The 18,436-nt window shown below is 42.8% G+C and overlaps 1 protein-coding gene and 1 pseudogene across 1 annotated transcript in view; one reads left to right on the top strand and one right to left on the bottom strand.

The window, feature by feature from the left end:
- The window catches only part of LOC126298275 (trimethyllysine dioxygenase, mitochondrial), a 499,530-nt gene that overhangs the window by 315,437 nt on the left and 165,657 nt on the right, over positions 1-18,436 (top strand). The gene's annotated exons all lie outside the window — the stretch shown is intronic.
- LOC126299798 (5S ribosomal RNA) lies at positions 1,810-1,927 on the bottom strand (annotated as a pseudogene).

Here is an 18,436-nt window from a genome sequence, read left to right as displayed (position 1 = left end):
GAGTGTTTTGCAAGGCACGCTCCCCAATCTAAATTGTAACAGACATTGTTACAGATAATCTGATTTCTACTTCTTCAACTTGCTATTGTGCCCTATCAAACTTTTCTGGACTATCGACTTTCTTCGATTTTTCGGTTAAGTCTTTCGACGTTTCACTTGCACCCTTTCAGTTTCTGCTGTCAATCTTTATTAGTTCCACATATTGCTTCGCGATTCCTTGTAAGGGGCAATCAAAAAGTTTCCGTTTGAGAGCTTTGCTGCAGCGTATATACATCGTATCGCGACTTCGATGCGGGTATACATGCACCAACATGTGGCCAGGGGATATGTTTGGCATTCGTCTCTTACCGACGTGCTTGCGGCAAATGCACAAACGTGAATTACGGCGGCGTTATTATCAAAAGCGTCCAAACAGAACCAACGTGCTGGCATTCCTTTCTTGGCTACCTAAGTACAAACACCTGTAGACATCCATCAGAGAATAAAGAATACATATGGGGAAGCATGTCTGCCGAAAGCAGCCGCTGTGAAATTGTGCACCAAGTTCATGATACCGCACGTCCCTGTATCGCAAATGCCGTAACGCAGTAGATACGCCATGGTCGACGATTCCTTTCGGGCGAGGCTGTGGAGAAGACAGTTACGGACTTCTTCACGCAGCAGGACACAGTGGTTTACGTAGCGAATATGTTCAACCTGGTGCGTCGGTGGGATGAGTGCATAAGTATTCACGGCGATTTTGCCTGATTGGCATAGCGATTCTGGACTGTATGGCCTTGGAACATAAGAACTGATCCATTTACACAATTTTGCAAATCTCCCTTACCTCATTAGCAATAACTGTATTTTGTACTCATACCGTTGCTTTGGGCACCAACCCTAAGGCTCTTGTGATGTAGCTCTCAATTTCTGTCATTTCCCCGCGATCCTCTTCAATGCAACATACTTGCTATCACAAAAGGGTCTACTGTCACCTGTGCCAAAGGGCTAGTTTGCTATCTTGTACTCACAGTACACTTGTTTGCGATTTTATCCACACTTCTCCGATAAGCCATTAATATGCACAGTCTAGAAGAGAGTAGACAGAAAAGTTTGAAGAGTAGCGGTATAGAGCAGAGGGAAGAAAACGCCTCTGCAAGTCGTGGTTAACAAAAACTTCTGTGACAGTCCAGGCGGATGACGGTGAATCTGACGAATTATGCTGTCAAAAGCGACTGTGCATTTCTTACTGCACTGATGCGTAATTAATTGGGAAGTTAACGATGTTGCTGGGCACCGACGATGTCTTCTGAGTCCAGCACAGGTCAGGAAACCTCATCGATCTTCCTTACATACTAATATCTGGGCCTGCTTTCCAACATCCCTTCAACAACAGTTTTCAGCAACGACTCATATCGTAAGACGTGCCCAATTATTCTGTTTCTTCGATTCATTAGAATCTTTGTTAAACATTTTGTCTCTTTGGCTCGTTGTAGAACGTCTTCATTACTTACTCAATCAGATCATATGATCTTAAACAGTCTCCTCCAAACATCAAATGTCAAAGGTTTCTAATCGATTCATTTCTGTGTCCCTCGTTGTCCTTGTTTCGCATCCACAAATATCTATGCTCTGAACCCAGCTCTTCATGACTCTTTCTCCCATCTCAGGATTCGTATTGACGGATGCCACGAAGGCCCAAGGGTAGTGACTGGCCGTCGTATAATCCTCAGCCCACAGGCGCCACTGGTCAGTTTCCGAGACCGGAGCCGCTTTTTCTCAATCAAGTAGCTCCTCATTTTGCATCATGAGGGCTGAGTGCACCCCGCTTGCCAACAGCGCTCGACAGACCTGATGGTCACCCATCCAAGTGCTAGCCCAGCCCGACAGCGCTTAACTTCGGTGACCTGACGGAAACCGGTGTTACCACTGCGGCAAGGCCATTGGCACGGATGTTACTAGCCGTTGCTTTTAATAGCGAGTCCTTTTGTTTCGTGAAGTCCTTACTATTATGTCTTTCTTGCATCTTCCTTCTTCATCTCTTCTCCTACCGGGGTTGCAAAATCCAATCACCTTTTCAAATTTAGCACATACTTAGACAGTTTAATTCTTTAAGGCTTCTGATTGATATCTTTTGTAAAGTCTTGCAAAGCTTTCTGGAAGCGGACGAAGATGTGGGACAACGCATTGGTTACATCCATTCTTGCACACCAAGTTGTCTCAGCCACTTTTTCTCCAAATCAGTTTATTAAAATCCTCACATTGACCTTTAAGACTCTCGAGCACAACTGTTTATGGATGGGATGTTGGTGAGACACAGAACGAGGCAAGTTCAAATGGTTCAAATGGCTCTGAGCACTAGACTGTAGCGCCTAGAACCGCTCGGCCACCCTGCCGGCCTTTCTTTTAGTACTCACGTGAATAACTTCACACTTTTCCTTGTTCAGGGTCAACTGCTACTTTTCACACCATACAGATATCTTATATAAATCATTTTGCAAGTCATTTAGATCATCTGATACCTTTACAAGACGGTAAATGACAGCATCATCTGCAAACAATCTAAGACGGCTACTCAGATTGTCTCCTATGTCTTTAATATAGATCAGGAACAACAGAGGGCCTATAACACTTCCTTAGGGAACGCCGGATACTACTTCTGTTTCACTCGATGACTTTCCGTCTATTACTACGAACTGTGACCTTTCTGATAGGAAACCACGAATCCAGTCGCACAACTAAGGCGATACTCCCTAGGCACGCAGTTTGGTTAGAAGACGCTTGTGAGGAACGGTGTCGAAAGCCTTCTGGAAATCTAAAAATATGGAATCAATTTGACATCTCCTGTCTATAGCACTTGTTACTTCATGAGTATAAAGAGCTAGTTGTATTTCACAAGAACGATATTTTCTGAATCAGTGCTGACCATATGTCAATAAATCGTTTTCTTCGAGTTACTTCATAATGTTCGAATACAGTATATGTTCTAAAACCCTACTGCAAATCGACGTTAGTGATATAGGCCTGTAATTCAGCGGATTACTCCTTCTTCCCTTTTTGGGTATGGGTGTGACTTGAGCAATTTTCCAGTCTTTAGGTACGGATCTCTCTGTGAGCGAGTGGTTATATATAATTGCTAAATATGAAGCTATTTTATCAGCATACCTTGAGAGGAACCTGACTGGTATACAATCTGGACCGGAGGCCTTGCCTTTATTAAGTTATTTAAGCTGCTTTGTTACAACGAGGATATCTACCTCTGTTTTTCATCTTGGCAGTTGTTCTTGATAGGAATTCAGGAATATATACTTCGTCTTATTTGGTGAAGGAGTTTCGGAAAACCGTGTTCAATAACTCTGCTTTAGTGGCACTGTCATCAGTGACTTCACCGTTGTTATCGCGCAGTGGAGGTATTGATTGCTTGAATGTTTTTGTGGCATCCCCTGGTTGATGATGTCATTCTGGAAGGCAAAATGGATCAACACAGATACGCATCTAACTTTTGGAACCAAGTCTACCGCTACATGCAGTTTGTTTTTTCTCGTCACGATGGCAACTACCAGTAGGACAACGCAACATGTCACACAGCTCGCACTAAACGTGCGTAGTTCTAAGTGCACCAGGATGAGTTTACAGTACTCTCCTGGCCACCAAACTTCCCGGATTAAAACCCAGTCGAGAATCTACGGGACCCCCTCTCTTGTACTGTAAGCGTTATGTATCCTCAACCGTGAAACCTAGCGCACCTGGCCACGGCGCTAGAGTCGGAATATGGCCACATCCTTGTCGGTACGTTTGAGAACCTCACGGAATCTCTCCCTGCACGTCTCGCAGAGGCCTGCGCAGCGAAAGATGGTTACTCATGCTGTTCACAGGTATTCACATTAATGTGTAGCAAACTTAAATATTAACATTGACCGTAGGTTAACAGTCTGAGACAGGTTAAAATTATGTGTAAGGCAAAGGGATGAGTTAAAAACAAAGTGTGACATTGCTTTTGAACGTGTTGTGCAAAGCAGCTATTCTCGGTGCAGGAAACCAGCTAAGACCGCGCTTCGATAAAGCCACCAGGTGTGGGCCAAATTACTATTCGCGCACATGCTCGGTGCTGTGGCTGATGGGAGCGACTCTAAATGGGAAATTCCATCACGGTCGCTCACCTCAGTTACTGCGCCCAATGTGAGCTTGGAACGTGCTAATAACGCATGCACCTCGACGTCGTTACTAACAACAATCCAAAGGGCTCCAGGTGTCACGTGTGAAGTGAGGTGCTGACTGTTGTGGTATTGGTACAATATGAGAAAAAAATTAATGCTCACTTAACTAGAAGAATGCCTTGAGGCAATGATCGATTCAGTTAACATCTATTATCTATTACGCACACCAAAGTAATCTCTATGTCTTTCCCTGTGCCATAGATGAAATGATTGTCTAAAGTGTTTTGTTTTATGGTTCAAATGGTTTAAATGGCTCTGAGCACTATGGGACTCAACTGCTGTGGTCATTAGTCCCCTAGAACTTAGAAATACTTAAACCTAACTAACCTAAGGACATCACACACATCCATGCCCGAGGCAGGATTCGAACCTGCGACCGTAGCAGTCGCACGGTTCCGGACTGCGCGCCTAGAACCGCGAGACCACCGCGGCCGGCTTTGTTTTATGATGTGCTTGTGTATGGTTTACTGGAATGATTTGTAAAATTATACCTTAAGCTGATACAACATTACTTTTTCAAATGGAATAATTTCATTTTTATTGATTTGTAACATTCAATACTGTTCTCATTTCTATACGACAAGGCAAGTCAGCTTATAATAAACGTTGGATATTTGTATATTATAACTAAAGGAGCTGCGCCGGTCACTCGCACATATTACTTTCGAATCTGATTTTCCTGCCTGGAAAACGCTAATTTGGAAAACTATCTCAATGGAAAATATGTGACGAGTCCTGTCACAGGGTGTTGCTCTTTATTTTCAACTTAATTAAGCACGAATCTAACCATAAAATTAACACGTGGTCCTGCAACCGGAGCTAACACAGGTATATTACTGTGTGGAAATGTATAAGATAACAGGCAACAGTGTCGCGTAATGTGACAGCTTTGACAGCGATGGTGCTGTGTCGTCTGCTGTTAAGCAAAAATAGTGATGGCAAAAGCGGGCTGAGCAGATGTTGCCGGAAATTTTCGACGAGGGGAGATCTGCGGAACAGCCTTGTTAAATCACTCTAAAATACACGAAACAGTTAGCCTCTGCATGGACAGGTGACATAATTGTTTATTTTTTCGTGTTTATTTAATTATAAATTTGCATATTAATATTTATAAGAAAACATTTGAGTAACGTATTGCTGAAACATCGAGAATGAATAAAGGAGCAGCGTTGACTAGCAATGGCTGTTCTGATTTCTGCAATGTTGAAAATGAAATAAAGTGAATTATAGGAAAATACTACTTTTAAATACTTGTGACAGTATTATTTAAAGTATATATGCTTGAAATGTCTACAGCCTGCGAAATGTTTGCATAGGAATGATGGTCAAGAAAATACAAGACGCTTACGTATGGGCATAATGCAATAGCGTAGAACCGAATCCTTGTGTAGATGAACCATCTAATAGTATTCTTACCTTGTGCACACGTGGTGCGACGTGTTTCCAGTTTAGCATAGACACGCAGGAGGTCTACAAAAGGTAAGACCTAGAATGAAGTGACTAAGTGACTTGAACGGATCGGGCACGTTGCTGGTCGTGTCAAAACGTGAGAGAACAATAACATTTAAAACTTCCCAAGGGTAAACATTTCCTGAAATAGTTACAGTTACTTGGTATTTCATTAACCCCTTAACACAGCAATAAGTTTCTACTTGAAAGTCAAAGTAAACTATCCCATTTTGTGACCACTATTGAAATGTTACAGAGTACATAAGATAAAATCTAAGATATGATATACGTGTGAAGTATAACTGGGTAAGTTTCATATTTACGGCAACAGGCATTGAGAAATTTAACACTTAAAGTTCATTTAGTAAAAGATTTTAACATTTTGACAGTACGTTGGTAGGATTTAAGAGGATAAAAATGAAAAATACATTTTGGCATATATTTTAAATAACGAAATATGCTGTAATACAATATAGCGTTATTCTTGAAACTCTCGGAAAGTTTATTCTCTTGTTTAAAGACAGATGAACATTGCATTGTATTCTGCCTGTCAATCACAAATTGGTCTTTTACATCTTCGCCTTGTTTGTAGCCTGAAGCCGACGACCCACTCACACTAGTTCCGGCAGATTTATCTGGAATAGGTTCTGCTGGCCCTAATGCTTCTTGCATAGTTGTTCTGTCTTTACACAGGCTGAAGGCCCATCTCCAGTTTTATTTTTCTTGTCTTCTTCCCCTACTTGCAGAGTGCCTTTTCTATTCTGGATTTGAATTCTAGTAGATCATTTTGTTTATTACGGGAATTTTGAAACTGTCACAGCCTGTCTCCGCTGGTGGTGCACGAGCTCTGAAATCTCTACTTGTATTTCGTGGAGCATGAAACCTCGGGAATCTATCGTTAGTAGAATAGAAGATTCAGAGTGTTGGCAGTCATTAGGATTTACATATTACAACAAAAATGAAACATTATCAGTCAAAACAGTGTCGAGGTCGGATGGTAATAGTAATTATTTGAGACGCGTGATAAATTAAAGTATATGTCCGTAAATAATGAACACTATGGGTCGCTAAAGTATTCTGGTGCCACAAATCAACTGAAATATTTGCTTTTTAACTTCAGTTAATTTCATCTCTTGCATGCGCCGACAAAGCTATACAAACGCCTAATGATGCACATTTTACATAAACAGTATTTTGGAATCCACTTTCATGTGGAACTAGTTTATTACATGTCACGGATGCTACAGAATACACACACACACACACACACACACACACACACACACACACACACACACACATATATATATATATATATATATATATGTGTGTGTGTGTGTGTGTGTGTGTGTGTGTGTGTGTGTGTGTTGAACAATGGAGCGAATAGCAAGTCGTTCTACAAGTACCTGAAACATTCAGCAAACGGAAGCACATGTCAGAGGCGTTGGTAACTTCGTGTACGTTTTACTCCTACCATCACTGCCACTCAGAAACAATTAACCTTGCATTTATTAGCTTCTCTTTGCTATAAAACTAATTCGCGACACTCCGCATATATGGGTTAACATTCTTGTGATATCGCTTCATACAAAAAAACTTAAAATACTACTGTAACCAATAATGCGATCGAATTACAACGCCATTCCGTGGGCTGTAAACTATTTGCGATGGAGCTAGCAAATTTCGTTATGGTGTGTGTCATAAGGTTGGTTCGTTGATTTGGGGGAGCGGACCAAACAGCGAGGTCATCGGTCTCAGAAGATTAGAGAAGGAATTCGGACGTGCCCTTTCAAAGGAACCATCCCGGCATCTGCCTGAAGCGATATAGGAAAATGGCAGGAAACCTAAATCAGGATGGCCAGAGGCGCGTTTGAACCGTCGTCCTCCCGACTGAAAGCCGAATGTGCTAACCACTGCGCCACCTCGCTCGATCTCTGTGTTATGAGATCACGAATATCATTATTCTGCGTTTTTATTAGCCCTAAACTATCATTGGTTTCTCGTGAGTAGAGGGAAAGGTATGTAGAAGGCTGTTCGCCGAGTGCCAAGCTTGCTGGCAATTGATAGTTCCTTGCGAATAGACGAGTAGCTTGCGTAAACTGGTAGCCGCACAAATGCTATGACAATGAACTTACGTATTTTACGGAAGGTCCAGCGATAACACTGGACAGATATCATTCACGGTCCGCCGTGCTGATATCGTCGGCCACCAGGACGTCGGGAGATCGTAGCCGTCCTCTATTAATCGCAGATTTGTTGTCCTGTCTTGTCCCAGTGACGTTCGTATTCTGTTACATGCCTATTAACTGGTTTAGCAGTTCGCTAGCAGTCATCAGCAAGCAAGGAAATCTACGAATAGGATCCAGTAGACTCCCTAACTCTGTTCATGATGATAAAGTGATTTCTTTCACGATCATTAACAAATTAGAATAATCACGTCGGTGGTCTTACGTCACCATGGGGGAGTAGTGTACAGTAGTACATCAAGCTCAGACCGTGTATTCCTCTAAGAAGGCCTCCATAATACTGCCAAAACGTCCGTTACTTTAGCACTTTAAGTGTTTTATGAGGTGGTAGAACTGTAATAAGGGTTTTAATGCAATTGATAGCGGCCATGGATCCTTTGAGGTCACTTAAATTATAAATTATAACATATTGGTGACATTTAAAATAAAACAAGAGAAAATTGTTAGGTAAGGACAGAGTATGCCAAACTTCAGCCGAAGACTGCCATAATGTTTTTTGTTGGAGTAATGTATGTTAGCTATTCTGGGGGTATCGAAGCGGTCACTCACCATAATCAGGATTAGTTACGTATTAGGAGTCTTAATGTTTTGAAACACATGGGCTTCAACTTACTGTGATACTTCTGGCACAATAAATAATCAACGTTAATTCTAACAAAAGTTCCAAAATTAAATCCGACACAAATAGTGACTTGGAAAATGAGCTTTGTTATGGGAAGTCGGTTACCTGTCCTGGTAAACTGTCCAAATCTACTGATGGCACCTCGTACCGTGTCTTTCACACATACATATACGAGTATAACTGTGTTAGAGACAGCCCCATGTAGTGTGACACCCAAAGAGGAGGAGATTTTACTATAATTGCATGGCTGAGATTTAAGAAGAATTATGTAAATAGAAGTGTGATATTCTGTTTGGCGAAAAAGTTAAATAAGTATTAATATTTGAATAGCTAATATAAATATATATTGTCATCGTCAGGTGGTCTGTAAATACATTAATATATTATAGTCTTGATATGATAAACTGCAACTATGATTGGAAGTATATTATGCTTTCGATTGGTAGTTTTACCTTACTAGTAACATCGATACTGGAATACGATGTCTTTGTTGGAATCTGCCTTTGACGTTACTTGAATGTTTGTTGTTGACGTAATGTTATATCTGCCTATTAGATATAGATTAGCCAGTTTTTCTCCGCGTAATAATTTTGTTAAGAGTGGATCAGCGATATTGCATATTTACATTCGGTTGTTTTGCTTATTTTCTCAGGTTTAGTTCTAATTACGTTTTCTACATAAAATTTCGTTCGGTTTTCGGTGAGATTTTTATGCTTTATTTTTTGTGTAATAATTTAGTTATGTTCTATGATTTGTCAAGTTTTCGTGGTTTTATGTCTTTTTTGTACGCTGTTTATGCTGTTACCATGGATTTGTGTTACTTAGTATCTCACATTTTTACTCGTTTTCCTGCTTTATGATATCATGAAAGTTTTCAATAGACTTTTTGTACTAGAGGTCGGTTTGTTCATTCAGTAGATTTAGAAAGTTACTTGTTTGGGTGCAAATGTATCTCAATTTCTTCAAGAATGTTCATGTCTGCTCCTATGGGCGTAGTGTGGAGCATTTCCAGTACTTCGTTTAAGTATTTTACGTCGTGTTTTTTCTGTTTGTAGATGTTGAGAAAATAAGGGTGAGTTGTATTCACTGTCCTTAGTGTGCTCTTTGTATTTGTTATTGAAGTTTCTGCCGGTTTGTGCTAGAATTTGTGGCATGTGTTACATGAACTTTTGTAACTGACTGTGTTGTTATGTGTGGGAATTGTCGAATTACCTTTGTTAGATTTTGTGTTTTAGGCTGTGTTTCTTTTGATATGCAAAGGCGATGTTGGTTTTCTTCAATAATTTTTTAATTTTGTTTTGAGATGTTTCCTAGATAAGTTGTGGTAACGTATGTTGCTTACTTGTTTTTCGTTGTGTGTGTATTTAGTGTTATTCCATTGGTTGCGTTTTACCGTAGTATAGTTGTATAATTTTGGGGTAATAACAGTTCTGCTGCGTATGCACTCTAAGATTTTTATTTCCTTCTGAATTGCTTTGTCTTTAAGTGGTATTTTATGAATCTGTTAAGTATTGTGTGGAAGAATACGAATTTGCGAGCTTTGGGATGATATGAGTGAGCACTGATAATACAGTCCGTTGTGGTAGGCTTTTTATAAATTTCGAAATAAAGTTTGTTGTTCGTGTTCTTGATAGTTAAGTCGAGAAAGTTAGTTGTTTCGTTAATTTCGTATTCTGTGATGTTAATTTTGGGGATTAGTAGGTTCAATCAAAACTACAACCTATTAATGCATTTACAGAACTGCTGACGATGACAATATACCGAAATGAACTCATTGTGATTTACCCAATGAAAATCATATAGAGAGCAGTGTAACTGGTATATCTTTATCGCAACAATGTCCCTACAAGATATATTTTGCAACTTCAGTCCACAAAGGAATATATGCACACATAGTTGTTTCCTTCGTACAAAAACCTGTTTAATGGTCACCTCCATGTTGTTGAATATTCATAATTGTAAACAGAAAGGCGGTATCCTTATACACTCCTGGAAATGGAAAAAAGAACACATTGACACCGGTGTGTCAGACCCACCATACTTGCTCCGGACACTGCGAGAGGGCTGTACAAGCAATGATCACACGCACGGCACAGCGGACACACCAGGAACCGCGGTGTTGGCCGTCGAATGGCGCTAGCTGCGCAGCATTTGTGCACCGCCGCCGTCAGTGTCAGCCAGTATGCCGTGGCATACGGAGCTCCATCGCAGTCTTTAACACTGGTAGGATGCCGCGACAGCGTGGACGTGAACCGTATGTGCAGTTGACGGACTTAGAGCGAGGGCGTATAGTGGGCATGCGGGAGGCCGGGTGGACGTACCGCCGAATTGCTCAACACGTGGGGCGTGAGGTCTCCACAGTACGTCGATGTTGTCGCCAGTGGTCGGCGGAAGGTGCACGTGCCCGTCGACCTGGGACCGGACCGCAGCGACGCACGGATGCACGCCAAGACCGTAGGATCCTACGCAGTGTCGTAGGGGACCGCACCGCCACTTCCCAGCAAATTAGGGACACCGGTGCTCCTGGGGTATCGGCGAGGACTATTCGCAACCGTCTCCATGAAGATGGGCTACGGTCCCGCACACCGTTAGGCCGTCTTCCGCTCACGCCCCAACATCGTGCAGCCCGCCTCCAGTGATGTCGCGACAGGCATGAATGGAGGGACGAATGGAGATGTGTCGTCTTCAGCGATGAGAGTCGCTTCTGCCTTGGTGCCAATGATGGTCGTATGCGTGTTTGGCGCCGTGCAGGTGAGCGCCACAATCAGGACTGCATACGACCGAGGCACACACGGCCAACACCCGGCATCATGGTGTGGAGAGCGATCTCCTACACTGGCCATACCCCTCTGGTGATCGTCGAGGGGACACTGAATAGTGCACGGTACATCCAAACCGTCATCGAACCCATCGTTCTACCATTCCTAGACCGGCAAGGGAACTTGCTGTTCCAACAGGACAATGCACGTCCGCATGTATCCCGTGCCACCCAACGTGCTCTACAAGGCGTAAGTCAACTACCCTGGCAAGCAAGATCTCCGGATCTGTCCCCCATTGAGCATGTTTGGGACTGGATGAAGCGTCGTCTCACGCGGTCTGCACGTCCAGCACGAACGCTGGTCCAACTGAGGCGCCAGGTGGAAATGGCATGGCAAGCCGTTCCACAGGACTACATCCAGCATCTCTACGATCGTCTCCATGGGAGAATAGCAGCCTGCATGCTGCGAAAGGTGGATATACACTGTACTAGTGCCGACATTGTGCATGCTCTGTTGCCTGTGTCTATGTGCCTGTGATTCTGTCAGTGTGATCATGTGATGTATCTGACCCCAGGAATGTGTCAATAAAGTTTCACCTTCCTGGGACAATGAATTCACGGTGTTCTTATTTCAATTTCCATGAGTGTATATAAAATACTCGTGTCACAGTGTTAGTTGCCATACTCCTCCGAAACGGCTACATCTATTCTGATGACATTTTACATGTATATTCGGTAGGTCTGAGAATCGGCGTAATCTATTTTTCATACCCCTAAGTGATAAGGGTGGTCCACACCAAACATTTTTTTTATTTTTTGGACAGAACTTTTTATTTTTATTATGATGTGGCATTACAAAATACACGCAACCCTAAATTTTCACCCTTCTACGGCTGGTAACCCCTATTTTTTAATAGCGATTTTAGTAATTTAATAATTTTCAACTCCAGTCGATAACTGATGAGTTACCACTTGATCAGTTATCACCGTCAGGTATCTACCGGTGATAGTCTTTCACTATTCGATAGATAAGTAATTGAAGGAGAATTGCGAAAAGCAATGACTCGAATATTTCTCTTTGAATCGACGTAACTAGACCGAGAAATTTAACTAGGTAGAGCGCGTCATTTGACAAACCGACACGCATCGATTTTTATCGTACGGAAATATAATGTATGATCAAATTCTTTTAATGTAACAAAGAAGGTCCCATGCTCTCCTTTGTTCCTTTAAAAGAATTTAATCGTGCAATATTTCTATGTGCCATAAAGACCGATGCGTGTGCGCTTCGCTTTATTCATAATGCTGTCGAACACGTTTCGACACGAAATTGCCGCTATGTTTGCATGCTCATGGACGAGCCGTGTATCGGCTGCAGTTTTTAAATCCGCGCGATCTACCGTAGAAACGCTAGAACTATAGTGGCCGGAACTGCCGAACTTCCCCCTAAACCTTTTGTCCCTCACTAAACAGTTTTCGGGCATTATTATTGTTTGTGTTACACGTATACATTGTGTTACACGTATACCTGTGTGTGTGTGTGTGTGTGTGTGTGTGTGTGTGAGAGAGAGAGAGAGAGAGAGAGAGAGAGAGAGTGATACACACACACACACACACACACACACACACACACAGAGAGAGAGAGAGAGAGAGAGAGAGAGAGAGAGAGAGAGAGTCATACTCCTCCGTAAGTGAGTGCGAGCGTGTGTGTGTGTCTGTGTGTTTTAGTATCGTAAGACCATCTGCTACTGACTCATCCACGAACACGGAGCTACGCCCCTTGCAATAACTCTAGTCTGTTCGGAAAACTGACTCAAGGTCCGCAAACATGTAAGTATGCCCCACGCACGTCTTCATGCACTCCCCTCCGCCGACATGAAAAACTGACTCTGAAAAACTGACTGAGCATCCTCCATGATGAGTGAGATGTTGAACTCAGGAGAATGACAAGACAGTACCGTCTTGCAATATAGATATTTGCACACAATTTACTTGTACTAAAAGCATTACATTGTGATCATGTATTGTGACGTGACAGGGTTATAGTTTAAGCTTTGATTATTAAACAGAATTCTGAATCCTCTAAGTAATCTTTAACTGTGTAGTGTGCATCGCTTATGAAGAATGTTTTAGCTGCCTTTTTAAACAGATGTGTAGGACTACTATAAACGACTCGTTCGTTTTCAGACCACTATATATTCAAGTGTTCTTGGCACTGTAGATACGTAAACACGATCCTTAATGTATCCAAAAGGGAAAAAATCATAAGAAGTTAGGTCAGGCCACCTGGGGACCAAGGAAACAGCTTCATCATCCTCACCACTTCGCCCAGTCCAGCTATAAGACAGTTCGTCATTAGGCAGGGACGAACATCGACGCTCTAATGAGAGGGTGTACCGGTTTGTTGTAAGATGAAATTCTCGAAATCGGTAGTCCAACAAGAGCAACACATCACGGTAAAAGATATCAATCAAAGTCTTCTTAGAGTAGAAAAATGGCCCATACAATTTCGTCTGTGACGTAGCACAGTAAACGTTAAACTTCCCCGAATCTCGTTAATGCGCCACAATTTCATGAGGATATTCAGTGCCCCTCTCACATTGTGGTGATTAAGCTTTCCAAGTAAATGGATGTTTACTTATTCGCTGAATATCAGCGTAGAGGTGAAATGTTCATCCTGACGTGCTTCCTGCATTGTGATGCAAAATTGAAGGCGACGGCCATAATCTTCCGCTTCCTTCCAGAAGGTCATTCTGCTGTTTCTGTACTATTTCGAACTGTCTCTGAATTGGCTGTTGCTGTTCCAACACCAGCTGCTGCTGACGCGTCCATAAACATTGGGCTGACGATACACTAAAAACACGCAAACGTTTGAGTTTGAATTGTGTCATAGCTTGTCACTAACTTGGAGGTCACTGCCGCGAACCACGTAGCGTGTGGAAACGTAGACTGACGCTAAGGTGACGGCCGAAAACGCAGTAGAGAGCGAACGTTACGACTGCAAGTAGCGTCAGCTCAAGTCAGTACCGATCAGTGAAAGCTACAAGCGTCTTATCACTAAAAAACACAATGGAATAGAGTTCCAAATCGAAGTCCAGTCCAGACAGGTAAGTAATAGCTGTGTTCGGGAGTCTGCATAACTGTGACTTGAATTCGAAATGCCCACCGTGCCTGGTATAAGGGGGTGTCAAATGAAAACAAGACAGATGGAGAAAAGTAAGCCAACTGTTTATTACAATGAGGCCCCAAAGGAACTAGTATAGGCATACGTATTCAAATACAGAGATATGTAAATAGGCTGGCCGAGCGGTTCTAGGCGCTAAGTCTGGAACCACGCGACCGCTACGGTCGCAGGTTCGAATCCTGCCTCGGACATGGATGTGTGTGACGTCTTAGGTTAGTTAGGTTTAAGTAGGGGACTGATGAACACAGATGTAAAGTTCCGTAGTGCTCAGTGCCATTTTTGTAAACAGGCAGAATACGGCGCTGTGGTCGGCAACACTTCATACAGAATAAGACAACATGGGACTGGCTCAGTTATTAGATCTGCTACTGCTGCCACAGTGGCAGGTTATCAAGATTTAAGTGAGTTTAAACTAGGTGTTACAGTCGGCAAACGAGCGATGTTACACAGAATCTCCGAGGTAGGGATGAAGTGGGGATTTTCCCGAGTGACCGTGAATATCAGGAATCTGGTAAAACATCCAGTCTCCGACATCGCTGCGGCCGGAAAAAGATCCTGCAAGAACTGGGCTAACGATGACTGAAGAGAATCGTTCAACGTGACAGAAGTGCAACCCTTCCGCAAATTGCTGCACATTTCAGTGCTGGGCCACCAAGAAGTGTCAGCGTGCGAACAATTCAACGAAACATCATCGATATGGACTTTCGGAGTCGAAGGCTCACTTGTGTACCCTTTATGGCTGCACGACACAAAGCTTTACGCCTTGCCTGGGCCTGTCAACATCGACATTGGGTTGTTGACGACTGGAAACATATTGCCTAATCGGACGAGTCTCATTTCAAATTGTATCGAGCGGATGGACGTGTACGGGTATGGAGACAACCTCATGAATCCATGGACCCTGAATGTCAGCTGGAGGCTGTTCAAGCAAGTGGAGGCTCTGTAATGGTGTGGAACGTCTGTACTTGGAGTGATATCGTACCCCTGATACGTCTAGATACGACTCTGACAGGTGACACGTACGTAACCGTCCTGTCTGACCACCTGCATCCATTCATGTCCATTGCGCATTCCGACGGACTTGGGCAATTCCAGCAGGACAATGTGACACCCCACACGTCCAGAATTGCTACAGAGTGGAGTGGCTCCAGGTACCGTCTTCTGAGTTCAAACACTTCCGCTGGCCATCAAACTCCTCAGATATGAACATTATTGAGAATATCTGGGATGTCTTGCAACATGATGCTCAGAAGAGATCTACACCTCCTCGTAGTCTTACGGACTTATGACCAGCCCTGTAGGTTCATGAATTTAGTTCCCTCCAGCACAACTTCAGACATTACTCCAGTCTATGACACGTCGTGTTGCGGCACTTCTGCATGCTCGCGGGGACCCTACACGATATTAGGCAAGCGTAAGAGTTTCTTTCGCTCTTCAGTGCATTTTAAACGTAATTGCCGTAACTGTTAATACATTGATCTCGCTGTAAGACAAGACGGTCAATGCTTTCATGGAAAAATGTTTGCGATTACCTACGGAACCATGGTTGTACGCTGCCACGCACATCCTCGTCCGAAGCTGATATACGGCTACGAATGTCTTTCTCCAGGACTCCTAAAATTTGGATACTGTTTGGGGAGAGATCTGGACTGTATGGAGAATGTGTAAGGCCTTCCCACTGAAACTTATGCAGCGTTCTCGTAACAACCTTGGCAACATGTAGGTAGGCATTAACCTGCATGAGAGTGGTGCCCTCCGTCAACTTCCCTGGGTATTTGGACCTGACCGCTCGATAAAAGTTTTACAAGGTGTACACCTACCGCTGTGCGTTCATTGTGGCGCCGTGTTCCAGAAGGTCGATGTGCAGCGGGCCCTTGAAGTCAGAGGATAAGGTTATTATGACTTTCCCGCTGCAGAAAGTTCGCTGAGAAACCCTTATACATCCTCTATACATGTCGATCCCTCCCTGTGCGGTTTACTTATTTCTGTAGCGCTGAAGAAAGGCATTCGTGGCCGCCGATTTGCTTCGGACGAAGAGGTGCACTTCTGGGTACAGTCATGGTCCCATAGGCAACCGCAATCATTTTTCCATGAAAGCATTGACGGTATTGCCTCACAGTGGGATAAGTGTATTAACAGTTATGGTGGTTACTTTTGAAATAATGAACTATTCACTTCTTTCCATTTGTTTTTCATTTGACTGTCCCCTTATATATATTCCTCTTAGGAGTGTAACGGCCGTCCCGTGACATATTTGTCGTACCCCAAGGCTAGTGGTTGCCGAAGGCGGAGCCATTACCAGAACAATGAGTATTGTTTCCACTCTGAAATCGTCTCCATATTGTTGGAATGGCGGCATATGGAATAAAAGAATGCGCACGTACAGCTCATGTACCCCAGGAACGCGTTGTTTAATATATGATTACAGAAAATTGTTTGCATATCGTAATCAACGCATACTTTCTCGGCATCACTGCGCTTGATTACAAGATTCCCCGTAATCGTATTCCTGAGATCTTTCTATTCGTCGAAGGTAAGCGATAAATGTGAGTCAAACATGATAGATAATCAGATACCTTTATGGATCACTTGCCTTATTGGCAAAGCGCTTCAGGGGGAAATTTTATCCAGTCAGTTATAGACTGGGAGACTCACCTGGTTGTAGCAGCTGGAAGGGAAAAGGACTTGTCTGATATTGCACTAAGCGTCTGATACTAAAATGACCCTGGGCAGTCAGGTATGATTCCGTCTTAGATACTCTGGTGACAAACAGACAGGAACTTCTCCATCCAGTTAATGTAGAGGGGGCTGATCGGTGATCTTAAATCTGTTTTAGCACAATGACACTGAGAAAGGCGGAAAACTGCTTTCTGTGTAGCAAGTGCAACAAGTAACAGAATGTAGATTGCGTGAGAAGTCAACATTATACATTCATTTCTAGGGCTGAAAATGTAGACAATAAGTGGTTAAAATATTATTACATTGTAAAAGATGTTATAGACGTGTATTAGATCTACATGTTTGTGGTGTTTGGTCATAGGTGTAATACAATAAGCTTAGGTATCTGTAAACATGCCATAAAATATTAATCGATTTGTGACTGCATCATAAGGTTATTCTCGATTAAGTACGTCATCTTACGTACCCATTTCTAGCTATTTGCGGGAAGTTTTAATTTTCTGCTTTAACATGAAGAAATCTGCAGCTGTGACTCTTAAAATGCTGGGTAATACGAATGGTAAGGGATCTATTAGTGGAAGAACGTGCAGAGAATGTTTTCAACGCCTTAAGAACGGTCATTTTGATGTCGAAGACCGGCATGGCGGGGGAAAACAGAACGTTTTCGTAGCTACTGAAACAGACGAAGACAGTCACAGGACAATAATATAGAAAGCAACTGATGCGTTCGAGCCCAGCACTGAAACACAAACGGCCACAATACAGCGATGGACACGTTAAGGTAATTTTGCAGCAGGTCAGTGCGCCACCCCATGTCGCAAAACCCGTCAAAATATGAATGGAAACGTTGAAATGAGAAGTCCTATACCTTCCGCCGTATTCTCCATACGTTGCTCTATCTGACTACCACCTTTTTCGAGAGTGGCATACCGTTTGGCTGAGCAGCACTTCCGATCATATGAACAAGTGCAAAATTGAATCGATTCATGGATCCCCACAAAAGACGCCGAGTTCTTACGCCACCGGATTCGAATGCTATCTGAAAGATGGGAGAATGTAGTGGCCAGCGGTGGGCAATACTATAAATCGTAATTTTTTGGTATGTTTTTCACAATAAAGATTCGAACTTCGAGAAAAAACGGTGGAATCAAAGTTGTAGACCCAGTATGTACCGAGCAATGTTGAAGGCTGTTGGAACGATTCACCGTAGTACAATAGCTGTGTTCAAAAGTTTCTGTGAAAGCAAAGAAAGCTAAATAAAAAGTTTGAATCAAGCCAGAGTTTTGTTGACAAACAAGAGCT

The sequence above is a fragment of the Schistocerca gregaria genome, chromosome X, assembly GCF_023897955.1.
Source record: "Schistocerca gregaria isolate iqSchGreg1 chromosome X, iqSchGreg1.2, whole genome shotgun sequence".
Lineage (NCBI taxonomy): Eukaryota > Metazoa > Arthropoda > Insecta > Orthoptera > Acrididae > Schistocerca > Schistocerca gregaria.
This window is presented reverse-complemented; position numbering and strand designations above follow the sequence as displayed.